The sequence below is a fragment of the Bombus pascuorum genome, chromosome 2 (genome assembly GCF_905332965.1).
Source record: "Bombus pascuorum chromosome 2, iyBomPasc1.1, whole genome shotgun sequence".
NCBI lineage: Eukaryota > Metazoa > Arthropoda > Insecta > Hymenoptera > Apidae > Bombus > Bombus pascuorum.
The window spans coordinates 230668-257097 of record NC_083489.1 but is presented as its reverse complement, the minus strand read 5'-3'; the positions used below and the strand labels follow the sequence as shown (position 1 = coordinate 257097).

At 48.0% G+C, this 26430-nt stretch overlaps 1 protein-coding gene across 5 annotated transcripts in view; it reads left to right on the top strand.

Annotated features, from left to right (window-relative positions):
- LOC132916184 (leucine-rich repeat-containing protein 24-like) overlaps positions 1–26430 on the top strand; it is a 143330-nt gene that overhangs the window by 86031 nt on the left and 30869 nt on the right. The window contains exon 1 of one of the 5 annotated variants that reach the window (XM_060975963.1): positions 6142–6255. The exons of the other annotated variants lie outside the window; for them this stretch is intronic. The gene's annotated coding sequence lies outside the window, so the exon portion shown is untranslated. Of the gene's footprint in view, positions 1–6141; positions 6256–26430 lie in introns of those variants that run through there. 5 annotated transcript variants of the gene reach the window in all.

Here is a 26430-nt window from a genome sequence, read left to right as displayed (position 1 = left end):
TATTTAACGAACGAAAATGGCGACATAGAACAGAAGCGGCGGCAACGAAAGCGTATTCGTTCGTCGAATCCTTCTCCCGTGCGTACAAGTTGCCTAGCGAAATTTCTATTAAACGCGAAGCGCGGTTTTATTTTTTATCAGGGCGCGCGACGTTTCGAAACACGAAACGATGACACTGAACGCGTTAGGAGGTTAGCGGGGACCGCGTAAAGCGTTGGGAAATTTCCGCTTAAATCAACGATGCGGCGCGTCGTTGGTAATAGCCGAAACGCGCGACTCGCTGCGGCAGATCCGACCTAAAGGAAGAAATATTAAAATTTGTAACGGGCAGAAGGGCGCTTTATTCGAGCGGAACGCATCGCGCGATTAACGAACTGACGCAACGAAATAAAATGCCATTGTATTATTTCCATTGGATTTTCCTGATTGAAATTCGAGGGAAATAAAGCTTCGCCGCGATGCCACTCTACACGCCGCACCGTTTTCAAAGCACTCGCTACTCCGGGTGGGATTTCGCGACGCGTAAATTTTCGAGTCATTGATATCGCGCGAATTTCATCGATTCCAAAGGGAACAAGATGCTGACCGAATAAACATTGAAAAAAAGTCGAAAGCTTTTTCCCGATCGGTTGGTATTTTTTCACATCGACGATTATTCGATCAGAATATCTCGCTTTGCGAATCGATCGACCTCGCATTCCAACTTACCATATAAACGTACCATGTAAATAAGATTTAAACGGTTTCTAATTCTGTCGTTTTCTAATTTGCTCGATGATAATCGGAGGAATCGACGCTGTACGTAGCGGCGCTGTCGTTTCTACGAGGACACGAGTAAGGGATCGAAGGAGTTTAACGGATCGGACAGACGTTTGATTTAAATTTGATTTAGTTATGGTTTCGTAACGAACGATCGCTATAATAATCACGGACACGGCCGTTTTCCAGTCGAGAACACGACGAGAATCACGGGCTATGAATGAGACATAAATTTGTAAGGAGATAGGAATCGTTGGTGGCGCGAAACGTATGCCCGTCGCCAGCACAATAGAGCCTTGCAGGAGTTTGCCGGTCTGACGCGTGCATATCGCACGGCGTAACTACTTAGTAGATAAGCCAATGCTCCGCGGTCCGCCCCTCGTGTCGCTCGGCCATTGCGTCGCATCGGCCTCTCGCAACGATGCTACTTTTCAGAATTTCAACTCGTTCGGAAGACGGCGGCCTCCCCGTTGCATTTACTTTTTTGCTCGAGCTTTTACGAGCGCAGGCAACAACTCCTACGAAGAGGAAAAAGTAGTCGGAATAGACTTTTCTTTCTAACGAGATCGTTTCGTTTGTTGTAGTTCGACAAGGATAATACCCTCGCGTGCAACGAAAAACAAGAGGAAAAGTAGAACGTTCTATTTTTTATTTTCTTTTTTTTTTCTCCACACCCAAGTGTATTTAATCCGAGATACGGCTTTCCAATATCGCGGATTAAAGGAAGCGCTCGGCGACTTTCCCAATATCGCAAGCTCTTCTTTAAGACGGAAATAGAATCCACTGTAACCCGGTTACGGGCCATACGGCCGTTCGCTGTCAATCTCGTAGCGCAGCGCGTGCGTTTTCCTAGCGAGAACCGTTTTTCGTCGTACCGTTTAAATCGAGGGAGGGCCATAATCGCGTCGGTGCACGTTGCGTGTCCATTGTGCAGCGAGTAAAGGCGCCGGTTACTGTTGCGGCACGTGCGTGTCGGTGGCCGTATACCCGCAACTAGATAAGCCCCTATCTCGACAGGCCAATAACATTAGCCGTGCACCGAAACCGGGATACCCCTAGCACGCGGGAATATTTCAACATGGGGCCATTAACGTCTTGCCCCCGGCTGCTGCCGTTGCCACTGCTCCTCTCTCTCTCTCTCTTTATCTTTCTTTTTATCTCTCGTTCGTTCGGTCTTTCGATTTTTTCCACCGTTTAAATCCGTTCAATTCGCTCGCCTCTTCAGTTTCGCGAATAATTCCTTGGCACGATCGTTCTTTCATTACCAACTTTGCTCTCTCTTTATTGCCGCTGGAAGAATAGCGTGTCGGTCTTTAAGAGCCGATAACGGCTAGCCGGCAGAATTTATGCAGTTGCCTTTTTCAACGGAATTCTCCCAAAGTCGTTTCGTGTCCTTTGAAAATTCTACATTACTCTCGCAGTCGAGTTCCGCTCCAAGTTGGACGAGGAAGAAACGTTAGAAATACGGTAGCGCCGCGAGATAAAATTTAACGTTGGCGATTCATTCGGATCCGAAACAGAGGCCAATTGCCACGCTCTAGCCTCTCTCCGTCTCATTAGGAAATGCCGAATGAGAATATAGACACGCGGAATATTGTCGTTGTTAAGCAAGAAGTCGGCTCGCAGCTGCTACTTTCACGCGAGTTTATCGAGACGGTCGCTACGAGAGGGCCGATAAGACCGACGCGGAACGACACCGAGCGGAACATCGCTCGACTTTGTCGTGCCGCGTCGTTATCTTTGCGTTAACGACGTGTACGAGTGTATGGACTAGTTAGGTCGTGGGCGGTAGAACCGGCTGATAAATTCTCGCTCGTTGCGTTACCTTGACGTATCTAGAGTCTGCGTGCCGTGTAACAGTAGGCGACAAGATGGGCGCGTAATCGGCGTCGTCGTTCTTGGCGGCCGTGTTTGAAAGTTTGCCGATCGACGAGATTATCGAGATTTCGCTATTTCGTTCCGAAAACCGATCTACGAGTACTCGATCCGAGCGTTACACCTTACAACTGGCTGGCAACTATAAAACGCGTCTACCGTTCGACCGTTTCCAGTATCAATCAGATCGAAGTAGCGAATGGTACTGTGGCAACGGGATGGCGTTTCGAAGGAATGAAAAATTCTAAGCGTGGACATGCCATCATCGCGAAATGCCGGATGATTTTCGCCTTGACGTTTGCGATAAGTTGGAATGGCCAGAGGCGCGTCGACGGAAGCTTTCGATCCGATGAATTCTCCCGAAACTGTACAAACCGATAGAGGGAAAGACCTGATCGAGATAGGACGTGTGGAATGGTCTGTGAACAAACTCGGCAGACGGGAGAGAGAGTGAGAGAGAGAGATCGGTGTTTGACCGATTAAACGAAAATCCGTGTAAAGGACGTGCGAAAGGAGCTTACAGAGCGTTTTCGTTTGTATCGGTAATGCGACGATATCCAGTCGACGATCCGCGAAAATCCCTGCCAGATTTGGAACGTAAATTTCCTTGGGACGGTAGCACGAACCACCGCGATCGACCCGTAGAACCGGGGGATTCGAGTCGTCGCGTTGCCGAGATCTCATCGCGGTGAGTATCGCGAAAGCGGATGCAGAAGCGACACGACACGATCGACCGGTCGATTTCATTAAGCTGGTCGGCCGCGATCGCGGCACCACGCCGCAGACAGTGTCGCTCCGTTCGTTACTCGTTAGAGTTTCAACTTTTTCAATCGCGTTAAAACGTTTGCTCGTGGGCCGAGCACGAGGCGGGCAACTTTGTTCCGCGCGAGCGTGCTCGTTTGGCCGCGTCGTCGTCGGTGGGCGCGCGAGCGTTCGTTCCACGAGAGAAAAAAGGAAGAGAAAGCTTCCGTGTTGACGAAGTCCCCGGTTGTTTTAACGACGTGGAACATCGCCGGCCGACGACGTCGTTACGAGGAACAACGACGAGCTTTCGAGGTTATCGAGAGAACCGAAAAACGAGGTACGCGCGCATTAAGCCGACTCGCGCTTTGTTCCGGCCCCTCTCCGCCTTCCTTCTTTCGTTTGTTCGTCGTTTTCATCGTTTTCGTCATTTTTGCGCGACGTCCGTCGCGCGTTAAATGTCGCGCAACGAGATATTATTCGCGCAAGCAGCTAATTACGTTCGAGCTGTATCGTCCTAATAACGCGACGAATAACGACACTTAATAACGGCGGTATTAATCACGAACGAGTTACGGGGTTAAGCTGTTTGATTACGAGGGCTTTGGCTGCCGCGTCTTCTTCGTTAACGGTTAGCCGAAGGAGGTAGAGGCTGAAACTAGCGTAAAACTGTTATTACCACTTATCACCTCGATAATTACTATCTGCACGGAGAAGCAGCTAATTTATCCGTGTACGAAATCTTTAACGTAATTAACTCGGTGCCCTGTACCGATACGTTTCCTCTGCCGCCCTTCGTTCCCTTTTCCCGTCCAGCGGAATCTTCGACGCGAACAATCCGCGAGAGGCTGCTGCCAGACGAAATTGTAAACCTTCCTCGAAATTTCTATAAACCGTTCGTTTGGATACCACCGCGTTCTCGGAAAACAGCGAGCTCGTTGCAAAATCGACCTTGCCTTTATTTCCTTGGTAAACGAATTGTAACGCACGTTCTGATTCTTCCCGAGGAAAGTTTCGTTTTAAAGAGCGAGCGCGCACCCGGGTCGCACAACCAAGAGCAGAAAGATACACGAAACTCGTATAAAAGAGTGTTTGCATGATATACGGGGCACGTCTATCAAACACTTTCGAATCGAAGATTCTGCCGGGTTTCGAGAATCGCTAAACTCAGTGTCACCGAGGATCGAGCGTTCCGAGAATGGAACGTTCGAGAATCCACCATCTCCGGGCTCAAACATTTCTGAACCGAGCGTCAGCGAATAAAACATTTCGGAATCGAACGTTTCCCAAATCGAATGTTCCCGAGTCAACGTTTCCGAATCGAACGTTGCCGGAAGCAACGGTGAATAGAAAAATGGGTTGGTAAACATACTGAAAAACGAAGGAGGAAAAAAAAATGTCTATTTATTTTGCTCGACAAAAATGTTCTCCTCCGGCAATTGTCGATTCCGACGGCGGAAAGCTCGCTGAAACCGTGGATCGAACCGTGTCAATTTCCACGAGATGCGAATCCCTTTTCCATCTTCCTTCTTGTCCCCTCACCTTCCTCCTTTCTCCCTTTTTCCCTAGCCAGCGATATATTAATCGCGATTAAAAGAGTACCGGTGTTTTGTCTGAACCGGTGACCCCGGGGCTCCGGTTACGCTAAAGCAAGTAGGTTACACGGTTGCTTTCCACGGAAATGGTGTTTCGCGTTTGTCGCAGGCCGGCGTGGCGCGGCTTCGTTTTCGCCGTATAGAGCTATCGATTTGCCTGCAGCCGGAGAAAAACGAACGAGGACCGGCCCCTGTCAGATATCCCCGGAGATTGATTCGAAATTGCGCGTTCCTGTCGTCCACGCGGCCCGTTGTACAACCGATTAGTCCCATGGCTAATATGATGGATTCACGGCTGTCTAGTTAGCCTTAATTACTTTCTACTTTTTACCTTTTTTTTTCCCCCCCCGTTTGCCACCGAACCAACTCGTCCGGCTGAAAAATTCGATTCCACGCATTATCGACGACAACGTCGACAGATATATTTTCAACGCGTGCTGTCACGGTTTTACGCGTTCGCTTCTTTCTTCCTCCCTCCGATCCAACCGTTCCGAAACGGAATATCGATCTCTCCGTTTTGAAAAAACACGCACTGCTCTTTCTCTCTTCCCTTCTCCCTCGTTTCATTTTCCACTGGTCTACGAATACGACGAGTAACCGTGTATCTCGAAGCGAAACTCGTCGAAACTATCGATTCGAGCTGAATCGTTCGATCCTCTGTCGCGAAACTCGCCGCGTTTACCATTAAAATTTAATCGTATATCGTCGTTCGTTCGTCACTTTTGTTCGTTTACTTTTAACCGTTCGTCTTCTTACATGGTTTTCGAAAAAACCATCCATCTACGACTGTCGGATGCGCACCGTTCGTTTAACCGATTGAATTTATTAACATTTACTCCCCTCGATAGGATTAGTTTACGGCTCGGCGTAATAACGCAATATTTAACGCGCAATATATGACGATATTTAATAGGTCACCGTGATAATAATTCTTTGATTCGATAATTATCATATTAATTAGTTCGATCGGCCAGCGAGTATATTTCGAATCGAGCAACAGAGCTCTCGATATTACGTATATCCGAATTATAACTGGAAAGTGTGTCGTTCTGTGATCGACGAACAGCTGTTTGTCCATTCGTTTACGCAGCAAGCGCGAAGCGAACGAAGACAGAGAAAGCGCATATTGCAAGACGACGGTGTTTTACTTTACCGATGGATTGACGAAGCGTTCGAAGCAGGAGAAAGGCGGAGACTGGAGCACGAAGAGGAGCAGGAGGAGAAGGAAGGAAGGAAGGAAGGAAGGAAGGAAGGAAGGAAGAAGGAAGGGTCGGGAGGAACGAAGGTTCGCGTGGCCTCTCCTTATTACCCTATCGGTTAATCCTCTTATCGAGCAACGGGCGGCTGCTTTCGCTCGCTTCGGCCGACTTTAAACTAATCTAAAATGCAGAGAACAGTAAGGCGCGTCGGGGTAAGGTGTAGTAGAACGGGGGTGCGGCCGTTGATAGAGGTCAGCGCACCGCACCGCCACAGTAATTGCCCCTATAACGAACCTTTTCATCCGAATGAATGGACACGTGTATATTTCAGCTGGCACGACCTTTTGCTCTCTTTCCATCGTGTTTTTTCATTCGCGCGCGCTGCAAACACGACGACGAACCTCGTGTATCTGCTCTCGCCGGTCTCCGCTTTCGGCCCCGCCATCGAGTTCCCAAAGAGAGCAGAGCGAGTTCGAGATCCCGCTCGATCCGACGTTTCTAGATCCGGATCGACCAACATCGGCAGTCGTTCCAGCGGATGGCGTTTTTTTCGCCCGGAGAAATCCTTTTCCCTTCTCGACATCCAGAAGAGAAAAATTTCGAGATTAGCCCCGGGATAAGACGTTTAAGAATGTCTTTGATTATTACGGCCGCCTCCTTCCGTCTCTTTCTCCATTGCCGCCCGTGCAATCTTCGAAACCACTTTGAAGAAAGATCCCCTCGTCGCGTTTGAACAAACGACTCCCATTTTTTCCCTTCTTCCTCTCGCGGAATAATAATTATTCCTCGTGGTCCATCACCGGGCGAGCAGGCCGATTCGAGGATCATTTGAAGAGTAAAAAAGCAAAGTAAGAGACGCCGTCGCTGCTCTTTACAACCCTCCCCTGCCAACCTCGCTCCACGGTCGACGTTTGTTCGAGGAACGGGGGCTCTCTTAGGATCGATCGGTCCTAACCCCAACCGAGAAAATAACCGGCAAACCGTCTTCGGCATTGGCCTACCTTCCACCTTTCCGTTATCCCGCTATCTAGGAGCGATCGGCTTTCGACCGAAATTTCCGAGCTGCCGATCGCAAAACGAAAAATCTATGTTCGCTACGCGTTAATCGTATTTTCTTCCAACGATTTCGTTTCACCTGCCCGAAACGCGTACACGAATCGTTCCTGACGAAGTCTAATTTCTCGGACGAAAGTAAACGGGACTTCTGGTCTTGCATCTTTGGTTAAATTCCGAGACGACCGTGTCTCCGAGCACGGTATGGTCGACCGGAACTTTGTTCGATGAATTTTCTCCGGATCGACCGTTTCCTTTGCAGTTGGCAAACCTGTCCGTAAGACGTACGAGCTGCATATCGATGAGCATAGTCGACTATCGATATCTTCGGTCAACCCATACTATCCTCGAGACCCGAGACATTCTCTCGAGCATCTTTTCCGACCATCTTATATCACTATATCCTGTTCTTTGTCCTTTTGTACTTTCTTCTTCTCTCGTTACTCCTTCTATATATGTATCTTCTTTTTCTCTTCCTCACGTATGTGTAACCCCGACCTAATCATCATAACTCGTACGTATCTACCGTCCTATTTTCCGTCTTCTAAGTTAATCTTTCTTCCGATCCAACGGTTTATCCCGTAAAAGTAAACTAATAAATAAATAAATAAATAAATAAATAAATATTGGTTACCGGCGCTAATATCGTTATCGAACGGAAGATCCGTTTTCACTTGGAAAGTCGAGACGGTAGCGCGAAGAGCGCACGACAAAACACGGAATCTTTGACGGATTACGCATTCATGAAGGCCGCGCAAGTCGGCCAACTAGTTTCCAAGAATCTCGAACGATTCTAATGTATTTTCCTCTTCGGTATCTCGTCTTACTTCTTGCCCCCTTACTTCCTGCTCGCGACAACGATCTTTCGACTTTAATCTTGCCCGATTTACGCGCTCCTCGCGTTTCGCAACATTCCCGACAATAACGCCCGTGGTATATTTATCTTGGTCTCGAGGACATTCACCGGCGTCCCGAACGTTTCGACGATTTCTCGCGCGCACAAGGCCGGTAACTTCAGCGTAGTAACTGTAAAGGGAAGAAGAATTTTTCCCGATTTTTACCTTCCTTTTCTTTTTCTTCTTCTTTTTTTTCTTTCTTTCCCTTTTTTTTTTCGTTTGTTTGCTGCTTAATAAAATATACGGACGCGCGGCGCACCGGTAAAAAGGGCAACGTACGAAGCCCGGCACACGATGATGCTTGAAAAAGCTGAATGCGAATTGCCAAGAACCTCCGTAACTTTCCGCCGCCTCCTTCTGCCGGCTGACCGACTGAGCGCGTAGAGCGGAACGCGCTTCTAATTTCCGCCGACTCGTTCTTGCCTGGCCGTATCGTTATACGGCTCGATCCCTTTTCACCATGGAAATTGAAGCGATAAAACGGTCTGGTCCGCGTTTTCGCAGCGCCGCGCCGCACCGCGGCAATATCGTTGCGAATTCGCGAGCCGTCCTCTCGGCGTTTCCACGAAATTAATAAGCAGCGTTCAGCTTCGAGATCGTTATTCGACCCACAAAGTCGCGCCAAATCGCTCTATCCCTCTCTTCTGGTCGTTCTCTCGCGACAGCAAAGCGAGTGGAAAAGCTGTTGGGTTTCTCGGTGAACGGACACGATACCGACTCGGGGTCGGAAGAATATATATCGGCTCTTACAATGTCGCGTCTTCCGGTTTAGAAAACGTTGCTGGTCTCTTGCTGATACTCGGTTACAGCTTCCTGTAAACCGAAGCTGGGAAAAGTTGGAGCAGCGTTGCCCTCCTCGATAAGCTTAAAGCCGAAATCCTTCGACGCGGCACAACGTGTCTCGTGTCGCGTGTCGTCTCCGAGAGTAAGGACAAAGGCAACGTGTACGGCAGTTTATGGCAAAAATTTGATACGTATCGCGCTAATAAAATTTCGTTGCCGAATGTCGTGCTAAAATTCCGTTACTCGGCGATAACTCGGTTCCGTTGCGAGATATAATTTACCGGCTTAGACGTACCGTTTACATAAAACAGACACCTTTCCCCCCCAAGAGATAAATAATCAACAGTTTTACGCTTTCGAGAGAGCGTGGCGAGTCTCGGTCTCGCCGCCAGGAATACGTAACTCGAGAAACTTGCTCGCGACACCCTTAACGACCACCCTCTTGTAATGTTATTTCTCGCTAATAGACGTAATTAACGACCGACCCAATTTCCTTTCGCCAAGAAATCTCGTAAAAGTCAATCAACCGTACAACTTTCTGCTCCTTTCCCCAGGGCTTATCAGTCTGTATTTACGAGCTTTACTTACGCCGGCTGATAGATATCGCGTTATTAATAACCGCCCTCGCCAATTCGTCGCTCTTTATGGGAACAAGAATTATTTCGATATTCCGCAAATTATCTCTGCTTCCAATGGAGAAGGAAAAGAGACGAGCGAAACAAAAGTCGCTTTTTCACAGTCTAAATTATTACGCTTTAATCTGTGAAAGTTTTCATCTCGAGATAATTCTCGACTACACGAACGCCGCTGCATCCCGAAATTCGCTTAATTTATTCCCCACACGATAGTTCTCGCGCGGCAAGTTTTCCATGCACGAAGGAAACTTTGCCGCCGGCATAAACTCGCGATTGTACCTTGCCTGCGAGTTAGACAAATCGACGATACCACGCAAAATGAGCCGTGTCGCCGAAGAAGAGACATCTAGCTACAATGCCCACCTAATTGTGCACGACCGAGTGAATTAATAATACCGCGGTAGTATACTCGGATCGTGTACCGCGTTAGCGATGGTAGCCGCGACTCACACGCTCGTTCGAGAACGCGATTGCTCGCGATCTGTGTGAAAAACGAAACTTTGCCTGCCTACTACCGATTAATTCGATTTCAGGGTTTCTGCGGTGTTTGTTGTTCGAACGTCGGTCGTGTAAACGATCGTAAACGTGAACGAGCATGACGTAAAGTCGTTTTAAAAGACTGTGCGATTTGCGACTTATTTATTTAATATTTATCATCTTGCTAACGAACGCTCTAACGTTATATACGCTTTCAATTTGCTGGAAGCACTCGACGCGCAAGAGAAAGTAAGTAACGTATTTGCTCGTTAGAGCTGCATGCCTTAAATGTCCGACAAAGTAGAGTTACGAGGATAAGGAGCAGCGTAGTGGGTTCAAGGCCCAAGACCACCTGCAATGTAACGGGTATCCGAAGAAATTGAGGAGAAAAAGGAAGAAAAAAGAAGCAAGTTCGGAGCTTGAGCTTGTGTTTTCGCTTGAAAGATTAATAGACGCGAGACGGTTAACTTCGTCGCGCGGATCATCGAAGTGACAAACGCGCGGAACAGTTCTTCCCGTCGGACAGGTATAGGATGGAGACGGCACGACGAAACCGCACCTTGGCTCGCGCATCCGAGTGCAACGTGGTCGCGAGTTATGATATAACCGCGATAACAGCGCGGTATACGGTATCTCTGGGGGAGGATTAATAATGCAAGGAGCCGTATTTAGAACCGCGTCGGGACCGGTCTTCTTACACGGTCCACGAACGACTTGGCGTTTCGTACGTCTACGGATGTGTGTTTACGGCAGACTCGAAAAGACTTTAGCACGCACCTTGCACGTAAGTGCAACCGCGCGCTAAACCGAGTACGTGCACCAGCAACTGTAGAACCGACGGAAAGTTTCACGACTGGAAGAGGACTCACACCGTCGTCGTATCAACGACTCGATTATAGGCGCGCGCGCTAACGTGGACGACGTTGAAAAAAATTTGCAACGATCGAAAACTCGGTCCAACGTTTCGAATTACTCTCTTCTTCGAATACGGACGCGATGACGCGAGAAACCGCAAGAAAACGCGGACTTTCACCTGCGGCGATTAAAATCGCGACGGCATTGGCAACGATCGAAACGGGTTCTGGTTGCCAGGTTAGTTACACGAAATAGTTAGTTAGTCGAAATCCGAAAAGGAGCTTCGTCTACGTATTTACGACGCGGATCCGTGTCACCGGGAGACGTAAACGATCTTGCCTGCTTCTCTCCAAGCAACGGTTGGAACGAAGCAGAGGTCGCGTAACCGATCGATTACTTTGTCCAGTGGTGATCCTATCGTTGCAATAGTCGTCCCCTAATTTCACATTTTAACCGCGCAAAATCCCCGATCGAACCGTAATCGAACCACAAATCCATTAGAAAGCACGATAGTACTCATATTACGCGAATAGATTGGACATATTATACGAAGGCGTATTATGGTTTACGACCGAATGTGTTTCGATATTACGTTTCAAATATGCAAACGAATATCATTTCGTCGATCCGTTTTTAACAACTCGGCTACATCGATAGCCCGATAAAAATATTCCCACTACTCGGAGATGCGATATCACCCGTGTAATAAAGCTGTGTCGTCCGTGGAACAGCCGTACGGTCTACTTGACCGAAAACGAAACGACTGCCGGCCTCCTGTCGCGAACGGAAATCTTTTACGAGCACGGACTTCGGTGGTAATAAATGCTGCACGAGCGAACGAGAATCTAGACGGTAGGGATCGAATCGGTAGATGGTCACGGGGAAACGTGGATCCTCGGGAAAAAAAAGAGGACACGGCGTAGCACAAAGAAGTTAACCAAATCAGCTTTGGAGGTTAACAACCAGGAACGTATCGAACTCGACGTGCACCGAATCGAAAAAATAGAACAAAACGGGACGAAAAGAGGAGAAAAACGCTTCTGAGTGGTGTGATTGGAGGCATGAAACGGTACGGAAAATAAAAATTGAAGAACCGCAGCCGCACGGGGAAGAATAGTCTGTCGGGTTGTCCGACTAAAACGAAAACGATCGATGGAAAAGCTAACTCGATATACGGTGGTGATTCGCGATAGAGAGGAAAATAGAGAGGCACGAGCGTCGGACAGAGGCGCGGAAACTCGCGGTGAGAGGTTGAGCGCGGAAGAACGAAACTGCTCGAAATAAAATGTTAGAAACGGTCTTGGTCGGGAATAATCGGTTACATAAAAATCAAATAAGGCCGAGCGAGATATAAAAATCGACGGTTGGTGGGAGGGGGCGGAAGCGCGTCCAACGTTTTGCTGAATTTGCGGCCGAGACGCGTGCTTGTCGATATCGAGTCGGCCGAAAAACAGTAAACGGCTCCACAAAAGTTCTTCTCGTCCAACTACCTTTCCTATACTATTTTTCCTCCGTTATTTTAACTATGGTACTACAACGGTACTCTACCGACCATCCTGTCATCTACGTTACTTTACCTACGTCAAAGGGCTTGGAAATACTCGCATCGAACGTCGCTGTTTGTCGCGCGCGACCTGCAAGTAAAGTATTAGCGGGGAAATTGACAAAAAGACGAAAGGAAATCGATAGGAACGAGCTATGAAAATGGGTAGACTGTGAAACGAGAGCCCAGGCGATAAAGCGCATAATTCGATCTGGCTAAAAGACAGCGAGTGCGCGGATACGATGTCGTAGAATTGGTCGAAGTCACCCATCCCTCGTCTATTTGCCAGGGTGTTTTACAACCCTGGACAGGTGTCGTTACTCGCGCGAGCTGCCACGACGTCTAAGAAAGAGAAGGAAGGACGCCGTGGCGGATGAAGGTAGGAAAGATCCGAGTTCTTTGCGTATTCTAGCGACGCGGCCAGATTTTCTCGTCTCGTATTTTTCTTATCCGTATTATCTCGCCGCTGTTTACAACGATTCGATTCTGCTATCAAATAACGGAAGAATTTCGTACTTATGCGGCGGATGAAAGCCAGTGCTCGTTACTACGCGACGTCTTCGTTTCCAGTAATCTGGAGAATATTCGCTAGCGACATCGTAGCCAGTCGCAGTTTACAAACGCCGCTCCCCATCCGTTTTCCGTCAACACAGTTGGATTTCAATAGTCTCGAGTGTCTTAATGGAGATGTTATTCAAAGTTTCTGGTCGGACAGCTTTGCCAGAGATCCCAGGGGAGGAAATCTTGCGACTACGTGTTCTCCATATCAGATTTCGTTCGTCGCTGTGCGAGACCGTTTACCAACCGCGATTGTTCGCAATTCGAGGAATCGTTCGTCGCGGGACTAACACCTCGCCTGAAATCGCCGCACTACCTACCATCAGGGGCCTAACGATACAGGGGCATCGGGATTCGACGAGCGGAAAAATTCTGCCGCCTAACGATGCAACCGCGTGGCATCTTGTACGGCGAACATAATTCTCTGCTGTGGAAATTTTGCCCGCAACCAGCCTCGCACCGTGAATACCGCGATACGCCGCCTGTATAATAGGCCAACTACGTTCCGTATGACGCGGCGGCCAAAATTTCTCCCGACTTAGTAGTCAGCTTTTCTTACATACGCGACGTGAATTATTTGCGGAGCACGAAACAATTGTTACCGCGAACGTTTGTCTGGCACGCGGGGATCCACGTCCCCGGAGAGTTAGGTGGCGCAGGACGCTCTATAAAAATGCAGCTAACGGAGCAGGTTTCCCATATAACGCAGCTACCAACGTACCATCCACGATTAATGTTTCTCGCGCGATCCGACGCGCTTGCACGCTGAAACGTACGGCCAACCAACTATTTCGGCAATTAAATTATTTAGGTCGACCGAATTCTTCCGCCCCATCCTCCTCGCCAAAATGGCCGTCACATGCCGCGACTTAAACGACTGTCACTTGCCAAGAGCGAGACGGATTCCTGATATTGTATATATATATGTATATATATGTATGCACGTATAATAACAGACAAAGATAGTCGCCCGTCGTGGAAAAAGATAGTCGTAGAAAAAGTAGATGTAAATCGTGGCGCGACGAGCGGAAGGAACCGAGGGGAGAGCCGGAAAGTTATGATTTGTCTGTTCCACGGAAAACATAGCTCATACGCGGCCGACGTGTCGCACCGTTGGACAGGTGTCGTTATTCATAACGGCGGAACTTTCGAGGAGGAAGGTGTTTGCGTTCGAGCGGAAAAGATAGATAGCAGGCGACGGGAAAGGCCGTGACAAAGAAGGGAATTCCCATTTGCCTCGCTCGGGGATTCCCGCTAGTTTTGTGCATAATATATTTGCGAAGACGAACACGCTCGGTCTACTCCGTTGCTGCTCTGCCTACCAAAGGTCTCGTAACAGATCCCAATGCGACTCTAGTTTCCGTGAATGAACGTGAACGATCGCGCTCTATGTCGACGAATCGATGTCGAAGGATCCGAGGATCGACGTAACAGATTCATCGACGTAACAGATTCATCGACGTAACAAATTCATCGACGTAACAAATTCAACGACGTAACACGCACCGTGAATCTGTAAATCTATCAAGCCGATCGCCTTGGCGCGATCGCGCCGCGGCTTTAAGGCAACCGAAATCACTCGGACAAGTCGGCAAACATTGATCTTGGCGCGAGTTTGCTCGGTCGGGAGAAACGGAGGAACCGAAGGAACCGGTGGAACAGCGGGAATCGGAGGAGACCGGGGCAACGCCCCGTTTAAAAATCCTCGCTTTCTCCTTTAACTCGAACGATCCGCTAACGTTTCAGGACGAAGCTTCGTCGACAATTACAGTCTTTGTTCGCGAGAACCGGTCGAAAGGCGTGTACTTTGGATTAAAGCAGGCGTTTACGGATCTTTGTCGCAAACTTCGGCTTATGTTAATTCGAGAGGAAGGCATCGTAGTTTCTAATAGTTTGGCATCGGCGTGCGAGTTTCGGCTGGCAGCAGTTTCGTGTTAAAACTTGGATGAAACCGACCGGTCGGTCCGGAATGTCTTTGAACGAGCGTTACTGGGTCGCACAGGCGCGGCAGAGAGTTTCGCGCGAGGCGTTCGACACTTTGTGGTGGCACGTTTAAAAACCGATGGTCTCGATTTTTGCCCCGCGCACCCCCCGTGTCGCCGTCTGTTATCGAAGCTGGCTAGTCCGGCACAAAGAAGCGATATTGGAATTTTTATGTAACGCGGAACAGAGATATCGGGCTTCGGTGGCGGAACAAACAGAAGCTTTCTCCTGCTGCATGCGAACCAAGATTCCCAATTCGATGAAATTTCCTTTTACCCGTCCCCGTCGGGTTTTATAAACAACGGGGCAAATACGAGTCGGATTCTTAAAGCACCGTATTATTTTCCATCCTACGCAAACATGTCTCCTGCAACAAACGCCTACTTTTCTCCCGTAAATACAGATCGAGCATAAGTCGTGCATCTGCGTGGGGCGGATATTTCCTACCCCTTACTTATCCGACTGGTCGAATACACGCAGGGACGCGAACGTTCAATCTCCGACACTTTTACGATTTCCGTTGGACCTCCGTCTTCGTTCGTCCGATGGATATCCGCGAAATCTTCTCATAGATATAAAAAAAATATTTCCAAAGTCAACAACGAGCGAAAGCGAACGTCCCGTCTCGACCTACGACGGAGTTTTTCGCGTCTGGTTCTCCACGACTGGCGTCGCCTATAATTCGTAGAATTATCCGTTGACGTTTAACTTTAAGCAAAAGGGGAAACGAACGTTCGAAAGAAAAGTACGGGCCGCGAAAGGCCGAACAATTTGTGCCCTTTCGCGCTTCGTTTAACGGCGAGGCAAAGTTGGCTTTCGTATACAATAATCGAAGGGTGCCGGTGCTCGTCGAAACTGGCGGATATTGCAAAGCCGGTCACGTACACGAGGATTAAGAAGCGTTTGCCGGAAGAATTTGCCTGGGAAAATTCGAGAAGAACGTCGAACCGGAACGTTCGTTTCGCAATCTCGACTATCCTTCCTGTATAATGTTTGAAAAATACAGGGACGAATAGCGTCGGCGAAAGTGCATGAATAATTCAGTCGAATACTGGAAAAATAAGTAACAGTGTACCACTAGGGAAGACGGCGCGCTGTTAAACAGCTTCGATTCTTGGAATATCGAGGAAAAAATATGTTGCTGCTGCGAGCTAGTCGCTTCAACGGACGAATAACGCGTTATTTAACGAGAGACTGTTTGCGATAGTTTGTAGTCCGCGTGTGTCTCGTGGCTAATTCGGAACATCGAGTGCCTCGATATCGAACAATCAGTTAGATATTAATGAAATAACGTAGCGGTTGAACAAAGAACGCGGACAGCCGAGGAGAAATCGCAGGCGGTCGGTCCATTTTTCTCTGCTCACCGCAGCGTTTCCTCGTTTTTTTTTCTTCGGTTGTTCCTCTCGGAGTTACTGTTTGTTTCTTTTCTTCGATCGACGGACAGACACGTCCGCGTTCGTTGTGCCTTCCCCTTTCAGCACCGCTGTCGCGGTTAGAAAAAAGCTAGCCTCGTTTACTTCTTTTCTCTCGTTCGTTCGTTTCTCCCTCTCGATCGCTGGCTCGCGAGGAGAACGCACGAAACGAAGAGACCGAGGAATCCTAGACGAGCCGTTAATACCGTTATCGACGAACCTGCCGGCAATTCGTCTTTGTTGGTTGCGTCGACGCGGCCACGTTGCCGCTCCGTTTTCCCTTGGCCGCAGTCACGCCGCGCCATCCTCTCCACCGTCCGCGTAATCTTTCTGCGTGCGCTTTAAGCACGCTGTCGACAGACCTGCCGACCTCCTCGCCGTTCGACGATTCGCTTATTTATTACCCGATCGCGGAGCAGCTTCCGCTGCTTCTCATTCAAACAGCAGTAAATTTCGCAACGATCGAATTTATCGTCGCGTTCTTTTCGGTTCCATCGAGATATACGGAGCTACCAACCACGCTTTCGAAACCGACAAAGATACTCGCGGGAGGAGCTCTCGTCGGTCTTTCGCCTTTCCGGGAAATTTATCGAACGCGTATAAATTTTCCAGCTAATTTCTCTTAAAACGTACGAAACGATTACATTTGGAAAGAAGGGAAGTGGAACTCTGGCTTGTTTCTTACCAAGCGTAGCAGACTTTATCGAACGAACACGTAGTTTAGAATGCGAGGCACGTGGAAGGCCGTCCGCGGTTCCGCTATCCAACGACTTGACATCCCACTGGTAATAAATGCCTCTGCCTTTCTATGCATTCTCCTCTCCTTGGCAACCAAATTACGTCGCATCTGGCAAATTTGTTGTAATCACTTTAAATCACGTTTACTTTGTTCAACCGTCGATCCAGCTAACGAGACGATTCCGCGTTTATTTCGCTCCGAATGCGGATTATCTCGATAGACTGGAACAATTAATCAGCCGAATTATCGTTTAATTTGATTCAACGCGAATTGGATATTACATTCCGGGACAGCGACACAGGTCAGAGCACCTCGTGTAAATATTCGATTCGCGACACATCGAGGTTTGCGCGAGCGCGTGTTCCATCTCCCGAAAAGATAAAATTGACGCGACGAGACGCGACGGGACGCGACGTCTCGAAAGCTTCGTGATACGACGCTCGCTGTGTACGCAAATCGATTCCGACCAATCGAAGCCGAGGACCCGCTAAATGTCGATATTGGTTTCCGTTATCGAGCTAGAATCTCCGTGAATTGTTAGGGAAGGAAATAGTACGCGATTCGCGTAATTAGGCGAATAACGCGAATAACGCGAATAACGCGAATAACGCGTGCTGCTTCCTTGCCGATACCGTCACATAGAAAGGGATGTTTACGAGTTTAAATCTTAAAGTTACTCGTAGACACGCGTCTACGTGTACATAAAGATCGTATCTATTACTTGGTTCGTACAACGTGTATCTGAGCGTTTGGAATTGGCGGAGCTCCTTAATTACAACACGGGACTGTCGGTTGCGCGGAGTTTCGCAACAGTACTCGTGGAAATGGGAAAACATTTACGTACATCGCGAATTATGTTAAGCTGCACGGAAACGAAGTCATAAAGGTTAACAGCGCGAAGGTAATCCTCGGTTAAATCATCCCGACCCATATTCCAAGTCCGTAAACTCGACTTTATAGGGCTGTACAAACAGTCGCTGGACAATCCGAATCGATCGTAAATTTCTGGCCAGCGAATTTGCCTACCACGATAACGCGATATCGCGATATCGCGAGTGTTCGTTAGCGCGTTCGCACGCACTTGGCGGAGATCGCGGCGCGACTGACCTCCTCTCGTCCAAATTTTCTCGATCGCCTTTCATTGTCAGCAGCGGACAAACACGTCGACGGTCGGCACGAGGCGAACTCGAGCGAAACTTTGGAGATTGCACGACGGAAGTTCGGCCCGACGATAGGACGTCGCGCGTTCCGAAGAAATTGAATTAAATTGCTGATTCCTTGATTTTGTCGCGCGACCTCGCCCCTTCGAATCTAATTAACGGGGCTCGGCCAAGCCGATGGGTTTAACGAACGCTCGATATTTGTCGTCGTTCCAACCTTCTTCGCCCCGCGTACTTCCTTCCCTCGTTTTCTCCTTTTTCTCTCGCTCTTGCTCCAGGAATAATCGATTTCGTCGAAAATTGGCCAGATCGATATAGAGAGTAGCTAACGTCGAGGAAGAACAGACAAGCATAGGATATAATAGGCGAGAAGCGGTGTTGTTTCTTATCTTTTTCTTAACCAAGAGATCTACTCGCGGCGAATTTATAAATCGAGCGACGCGACGAATGTTATCGCCGGCCGTTAAGAACGTAGGTCGACGATCGATCGGAGTCGATGGTCGAGCAGGTCGATGGCATCTCGGGGATCGGCGGCGAGAATCGTCGAGTGGGAAGAAGACGCGACGTAGGAGGATGTCGGTGATCGCAGATCCGTAGAGAGCAGAACGAGACGGAGATCTGTGCGCGTCGAACGGGCTGCGATCGAGTCGAAGGAGCTCCGGTCGTCTTCTCATTCCACGTCGTCTCACGATCTCGTCGTGCTTAGTTAATGTAGAAAACGCGCCCGGTTTGCTCCTCTTAGCAGCGACGATTCCGCTTGTTTCATACGCAAACCGATCCGTGCCCGTACTTGGCCCGATCGGGCAACCCACTCGGATTCCGCCTCTTTCCTCTTCTTTCGCTCTCGTTCCGTCTCCCTTTCCCACTTCCCTTCTACCCTTACCGCTTGCCGCTCCACGGTGCTCGCCTTCGTCCCGCGTTCTTCGTCCCCTCGGTCATTTTCACTTGACCGCTTCGACCGTCGAACACGTATTCGCTTCTGTTGCTGCTTCTTTCGAAACTATAGTTTCGATGATACATCTTCGATTCGTTAGTTGGCCGAGATAATCCATCGCAGTTCGATTAAAATATTAAAAACGATCGCTACGACTGTTCGATAACAAACGAAATCCACGATGAGATTCGTGCATACGTTGCTCGGGTTCGATATTCGAAATACGAAAAACGGAACACGCGAAGCACAAATACCGTCCGATTTTTATACATTCTCGTTGCTCTCTCGACTAGCTCTCGATTCCGAATCTCCATTTTTTATGCGTCCTCGATGAAAACGGACATTTATCATAACCATGTGCGTTTGTCGATTTGTCACATACAGATTACTTTGATTTTTCAACAATGCCCAGCCGATAGTTTGCTGTTTTTCATAATGCTTTTTCAATTTCTCGATATGCAGAATTTTGTACGGTCAACGACTGAAATTGCAACGTTCGAAACCTGTACACGCGTATTCCCCGTCGCGTATCCGATATCTCGCAAACATTTTATTTCTCGTTTAAAGAGTTTTTATCGCAATTTCCCGCCCCTAATTAAGGTTTCGGATTCACAATAGAAACAAAGTGTTACACGTTTCTTCCGCAACTATTAATTTTGGCACGCGAACCGCCACTAAATACTGCCACTTGCGCGAGAGCTTAATCAAGAATACCTTTCGCCGGCGATTTCTCGGAAAAATTCGCGGAACAGAGGAGAAAGGAGAGGGAAAAAAGCTCGGAGGTATTCTCCGCGGATTTAATTGGCGCGAAGATGCACGGTTGAAGCGCACGCCACCTTTCACCGCACGATTCTCCAACATTTTCAAAAGGAACTGCACGCGTCGAATTGTTGCCAGTCCCTCGCGTGCACGAACGACAGCGATCGATCACGCTTCTCACCCCGATAAATAGCAACGCGATCGATCGCGCTCGATCAACTTCATCGAACGAATATCGTGCGAAATTCTTGTGCAAATAGCCGGCATAGATAATGAAACAACCGTGTCGTAGAATACATTATTTCGTAGCGTGAATCGCGCAATTTACTTTTACGATCGAAACCGTGTCGGCCATTTCATTTCGATCGTCGCAGCTGGATCTCGAAACGCCGTCTCTCGAATGCCGAAAAAACGACGATTTTCCCGGATGATTGCATAAAATTAATTAATTCTGTTTGTTACTTCTAAGCTCTTTTATCTGTATTTTGCTCGAATCTCTTTTTGCAACTGCCTGTACCTGGCAACTACCTGACATCGTAAATGCGTACGTTCCAACGAGCTCGCCCCATATACGCATAAATAAATAAACAACGTTGCTCGAACGAAATATTACGAAGCCGAATAATACGTCTGAAAGATAACGAGCGTTTTTATTCGTTGAAAGGTCTTTGACGTTTCCGACCGAATATAGGGATCCGTCGTAATTCGAATAAAGGTTGAATCCACACCTATGGTAATGTAATTCACCTGAAAATATTGCCTCTCCAATCGGCCGCCGAAGGAAAAAAACGCCTTTCCTCGTGGAACAACCTCGAACAACTTGCTGACGCTGCGCTGCTCGTCTGTGCAAGACCGACGAAATTTTCTGCAAACAATCTGGTTATTAGATTTACGACCGCCGACGAAATTCGTCGGTTTCGAAAGAGTCCAATTTCACGGTAGGATTTCTCGATAAGCCTATCGATCGTAATTGTAATTGCGGCTACCAAGTACACATACCGTGAAAATTAAGCTTAATTCGCTCGTAAACGACTGCTTGAATTCGGCCTTCTACAATACAGAAGCTAAAACGCTTCATAATGATAAATAATAGCGTACAGGTGTTCGATTGGATAGTGAAAAGGCGTACGAATTCGGAATTCTGCAAATTTTATTTCAAACGGCAGGAAAATGAAGGAAACAAGAAAAAATGAAAGAGAGGAAAGAAAGGCTCTGGCGTTCGAGTCAAACAAAGCGTTCGTTCGAGAGAAGTCTGACTCAAAGTTACTCTGTCGTTCCATTTCGACCAAGAGAAAAAGTTAATTGTTCGGACCACTGAACCAGAATCCAGGAGACCAGGGGTTCGCGTAGCAACCGATCGAACTACGGCATATCTTTTCCCTCTAAATCTAATCTCCAAAGATCAACAACCCCCAAACTACGCGAACATTCGCCAACAAACCGTAAGATTCTGTCTGGAACGACGGGGCGTTGCCCGCTTCAGTTACCACGGAAGAAGGTGAAAGCCGAAAGCTCGACCACCGTGTTCTCGAGCACCGTGTCGCCGAAAAGCCTCCGGTTGCTAACAAAAAAGAAAAGAGAAGAAGAAAGAAAAAAAAAAAAAGAAAAAAGAAAAAGGAAAAAAAGAGAGAAAAAGAGAAGCAGCAAGAAATAAGGGAGAGGAGAAAGAGAAAAGAAATAAGAAAGAACAGGAGAGAGTGGGAGCGCGCAGAGAAAAAAAATATATAAATACGGTCAGATCTCGGGGGGAAGAGGGAGCGCATCGTGGAGAGCGGCGCTCGAGTCGCACTAGAAGCGTTCATTTTTGATGCCCATTATTTCCGTAATTAGTCTCGAGCGCGCGAGACTCTCCTTAAAGCCGTCGACGAAACGAGATCCAGATGCAGCCGGATGGAAAACTTGAAGCGAGGCTCGGTAGGTATGCTCGCGTACGCGAATCCGCAGCAGGGATAGAGGGTTGTATGCGAGAACGGGCGGCTGAAACCGGGGGAGGGTCGGTACACGTCGGCCAGGAAAATCTCTCGCAATCATGTATTTAAATGGAACGTAGCGGCCACTGGTTACCGCGTGCTTGGTTAAATAATCATATAAAACTTGTGCCGCAGCTACGTTTTCGTGATTCGGCTTTGTGCCAGTTTCCAGCCGTTGCCTCTACCCCGGCCGCAGCTAGGTATTCTCTCTCTCTCTCTCTCTCTCTCTTTCACGTACATTCTTTTTCGGTCGGAGCGTTACCGCGATACCCCAGTCGATGATCCCAGCAACGCTTTTAGTAACGCCAAACTAACGCTTATAACGTATCGATCGACGTTTAAGAATCAGAGTTCGTATCATCGTATGGATTACTTTGTTACTTGTTTATTATAAATGTTAAATAAATTTATTATAAACGTTATCGACGATATTGGCACGATCGAGTGGAGACACCGTGAACGTATGGAGTGGAATATTTGCACGTTCGTTTGGGAAACGATAGGTGCACGTTGTTTCTCTTGCCACTACGTCTTTCGATTTTCCCTTTGAATCTAGCAATATCGAGAGTTTTGGGAAAATTAGGAAATTATTTAGCCCTTTCATCTTCAACTCGGAGTTATTGCCTCCTATAGCTGATACTCGGCACAGCTGCGGATGACTTACTCTCGGGAGAGCCATTTTTTCCCTTTATCGAAGCGGCAACCTCGTCCAAGAAATCAATCTCCGGAGAAGTCGCTGAAAATTTCATTCTCTCGTAACGTTCCACGCTTGAGCTCGCTATACAAATTTCATGGATCTGTCAGCGTGACTGCCTGCAGCTGCAGGCTCGATATCGAGGCCATCGTGTTACCCTATTACTTGAAAGCATTTAGCATCGTTAAATCGATGTTTTAGCATCGCGTTCGATTAAAAATGCGATCGAATCAACGACGAAAAAGAAACGAGAGAAACGAGAGAAACGAGAGAAACGAGAAAAACACGGAGAAGCGTTTTGGTCGGAGAACGGGAAAAACAATATTATACGTTAGCGGAGAAGAGATTCGATGCGGCTTCCATGTCAGTTTAGAATGAAATCCCGCCACGGCTGAAACATTCATGGATATAGCGATCTCGCGGAGAACGGGCATTCTGCTCGGTCGGCGAACAGCGTATTTTCGTCGGCTCCATCCTGGCTCAGTCCCTTGATCCCCGTGGCTTTTTCAAAGCAGATTTTTCTCCGCTCGTCGGTGAAATGAAAATTTCGTTCGATCCGGCCGATGCAATTCCCTCGGCCGAAATTACTCGATTATCCGAGCCGCTTATTAGCTCGAGAGAAAGTAACGCTCCTTCGCTCCGCGCTATTCCCACTCCGTTTGCCGCTTCCGAACGATGTCCCGGCGCCCGCGCCGCTGACAAAACCCTTTCGACGTCGGCGCTTAATTGAAAAAGTTGCCGGCCAACTCAACGAATCGACGCTCGCGATTAATCGGCCGAGATCCCTGTTCGTTTCCATCGGCCGACTATTTATTCGTCGGCTGCTACGCGACCTGACTTAATCCTCGCCACGGCACGAGCTTCAAATCCTAAGTAGACCCGTAACGCCTTCTACTTTTTTCTCCCTCTGTCAAAAGACTATCTGATTTTTAGCTGCTACGAAACTCACTTGGAGACGTTGTTTCGCGTTTATCGTATTATAAAACTCTGATTATAAAATACCTTTTTCGAGTAACTTGGACGGGTTACGTGACCATGAATATTCGACAGTCTGCGTTCGAATCTTCGGTCAGTTCGTATTTGAAACGAGTAAATTCGCAGGGATGCTCGTTACGAAAGTTTAAGCATCTGGATGCAACCGTTAATTAAAAAACGGAGGGACGTTGTTAACTCGCATCGCTTTACGTGCACGGTGGTTATGAAAGAATTTATTCAGCGGAATACAACGAGTTAATTGCTACGGAGAGATGCTTATTGCATGAAAGGCGCAAAGAATAGAGCCCTGATAAATTTTATGCTCGTTGCTTACGGACCCGTACGCGTGTTCGCCACAGTCTAACGTTTTGCATACGCTACCTCGCTACCGTAATCCAGTTGTTTGTTAGACAACGTAATGTACATTCTTTTCTCTTTCGCCGCTTTAGAAGAAATATGAAACGTCTGTGCAAGAAAAATACGAGCGCCACGACCACGTAACTTGCCTTGTAAACTTTGATTTTCCTTCCCTTTCTCGCTTAAGCAAGCACACAAGAGAGACGAGATTGAATTCTGTGTCTATACGGTTCGTAAACGCACGTCGCAGACTTGGAAACGCTTAATTCCAGATATTATTTTCGATGAGATCGCGAGTGGCTCCGACGATTTCCAATCTCTTTAACGTACGACTTTTCCGAGAAGAACATTTTGAAAGGCGAGTGCCGCTTACCATCGACAGAGATCATATCGCAATTTCCAGCGATTCCGACGTTACACCACGAACGACGTACTCGAGGATTTCGCTTTCGTTTCAAAAGTCATCCAGCCGGACGAATTCGATTCACTTGCCTCGTAACGTCGTACGAAACTTGAGATACGTTTCGTTGGCCATGCATAAAAAACGCGAGTCGCGAGACGCGTCGCCGTGAATTATGTAAATCGTAAAGCAACGGGCTAGTGCAACGTTTCTACGTACACGCACAAGACAACCAGCCGTTTTCCTCGAGAAATTTATCTTCTTGCGATCGAAATATGCAGAAAGCTCCTTTCCTCAGATTTCGTAACAAGGATAAAGAAGGGGCAACGATCCTCTAAAACGAGTTAGTACCAGGTCGTCGAGGAAGAGTTCGGTGAAATCGGAGTATCCCGTAACCGCCAGATCGCGACGAATACCAGAAAAAAGAAAAAAAAAAAAAAACGCATAGCGTGAGCTATAAAGAATGGGTTCGACGATTTTGTCATGGAAAAATTTCTCAGAATTTCGATAAACAGAGTCTCGCGGTTCTCCAGTACAAGGCAGAGACGTTCCATTGGCGTTCTTCGGGCGAAACGAAAAGTACTTCCACGAATCACTCGTCGTCCACAAAATCGTCTGCCTCGTTTTCAAACGGTTAATTATCCAGTTGCTTCGTTTCTTGCATCATATTCGAAACGAATGATCGCAGCGTCATCCTCGACTACTTTTGTCGGTGACCGAGGCTGAAGCACGAACGCGAACGTTGTCGTAACTCGACGGAGTGTTCTCGAGGCAGAGTCGGCCGGACGTCGAGCATAATCCCTCTCTTTCGGACCCGTTACGATCAGCCAACCGCTCCGCGGAATTGTTTTTTCCTTCGGTTTACATCGCAGTTTATCGCGCGATAAAACGAGAGATCGACTCCTACCGCCACCGTTTCCATCACGAGGTGCCGAGAGCAAGCGAGTTCCATCGCTGGGTGCAAACGGACGATATCGCGGTACCGCTTTATGACGTTTCTCTACAATAGAGGAAACGTACGTTTGCCGTGCTTGCTCCACCGGTAGACCGATTCGCAGACATTTTTACGCGGCGCGTGTATATTCCTTAGAATTTTATCGTCGATGGATTAACCGAACGAGTTACAACGGCCGGTAAATTCCGGTGAGATAGTTTGTAATCTGTGCGTTTAACGACGCGATAGAATGGATTTTCACGTTCGGCGAACGTTATATTTTGGCTAAAAGAATATCATTGTATTAGGCGAGGAAAGCTTAAAATCCTTGCCAATTTATTCGCGACTTGTCGAATTTCCACGACGTTTGCCTGGAGTTCATCGATTTGGGAGCAGGTGTCGCGCAAGCTGGTTGGTATGCCGGCCGCGTTTTCATCGTCGACGTTATGCAAGCAGTGTGTACACGTCTGTCGTCGGTGTAAGCCCTTTCACGCGTAACATTCAACTCGAACGTATCCCGAGCTGCATATTTTTCCTGGGCAAACTTTACGCGACGCCTTGTACGCGCACCTCGTCCCGCATTTTCACACGGATTACCGTGTTGTCGTTTCGAGTCAAAAATTTCCAGCTCTTCGCTCTTTCGAACCTGATCGCGATCTTACCCGCATGGGAAACGCGTCGCTGTTCGCGTTTCAGCGCGACTCGAACGCCGCCGATCGTCCAGCGAAAAACACCGACGGTGACATGGAAAGTTAAAACTCGTTGGTCGACGTGCTTTTTCACGACAGTCCGGAAAACCCGCGAGAGCGATAAACGGGATGCCGAGCAGATTGTTAACCTAACCTGCTTCTGTTTCCAAATCGTTCGAGCGATTTATCGTGCCACGAAGTTGCGACGTTCGATTACCGTTCGAAATAAACGTGATCTTCGGAGACGAACGACGACTTTGTGCTCCAGCCACGCGACTTCCGGTACCGATAACCTCGCACGATCGTTCATTTATCGCGCCTGCTAACTGAAACTTTCTCGTTAGATTCGTTCTTGCCGTTGTAAATTGATTTTTCTGTCGACCGTAGGTTAATAAAATCATCGTTTGTTCGCAGCAGTTTACCTAGATCCTACGGCGGCAGACTTTGGCGCGCGT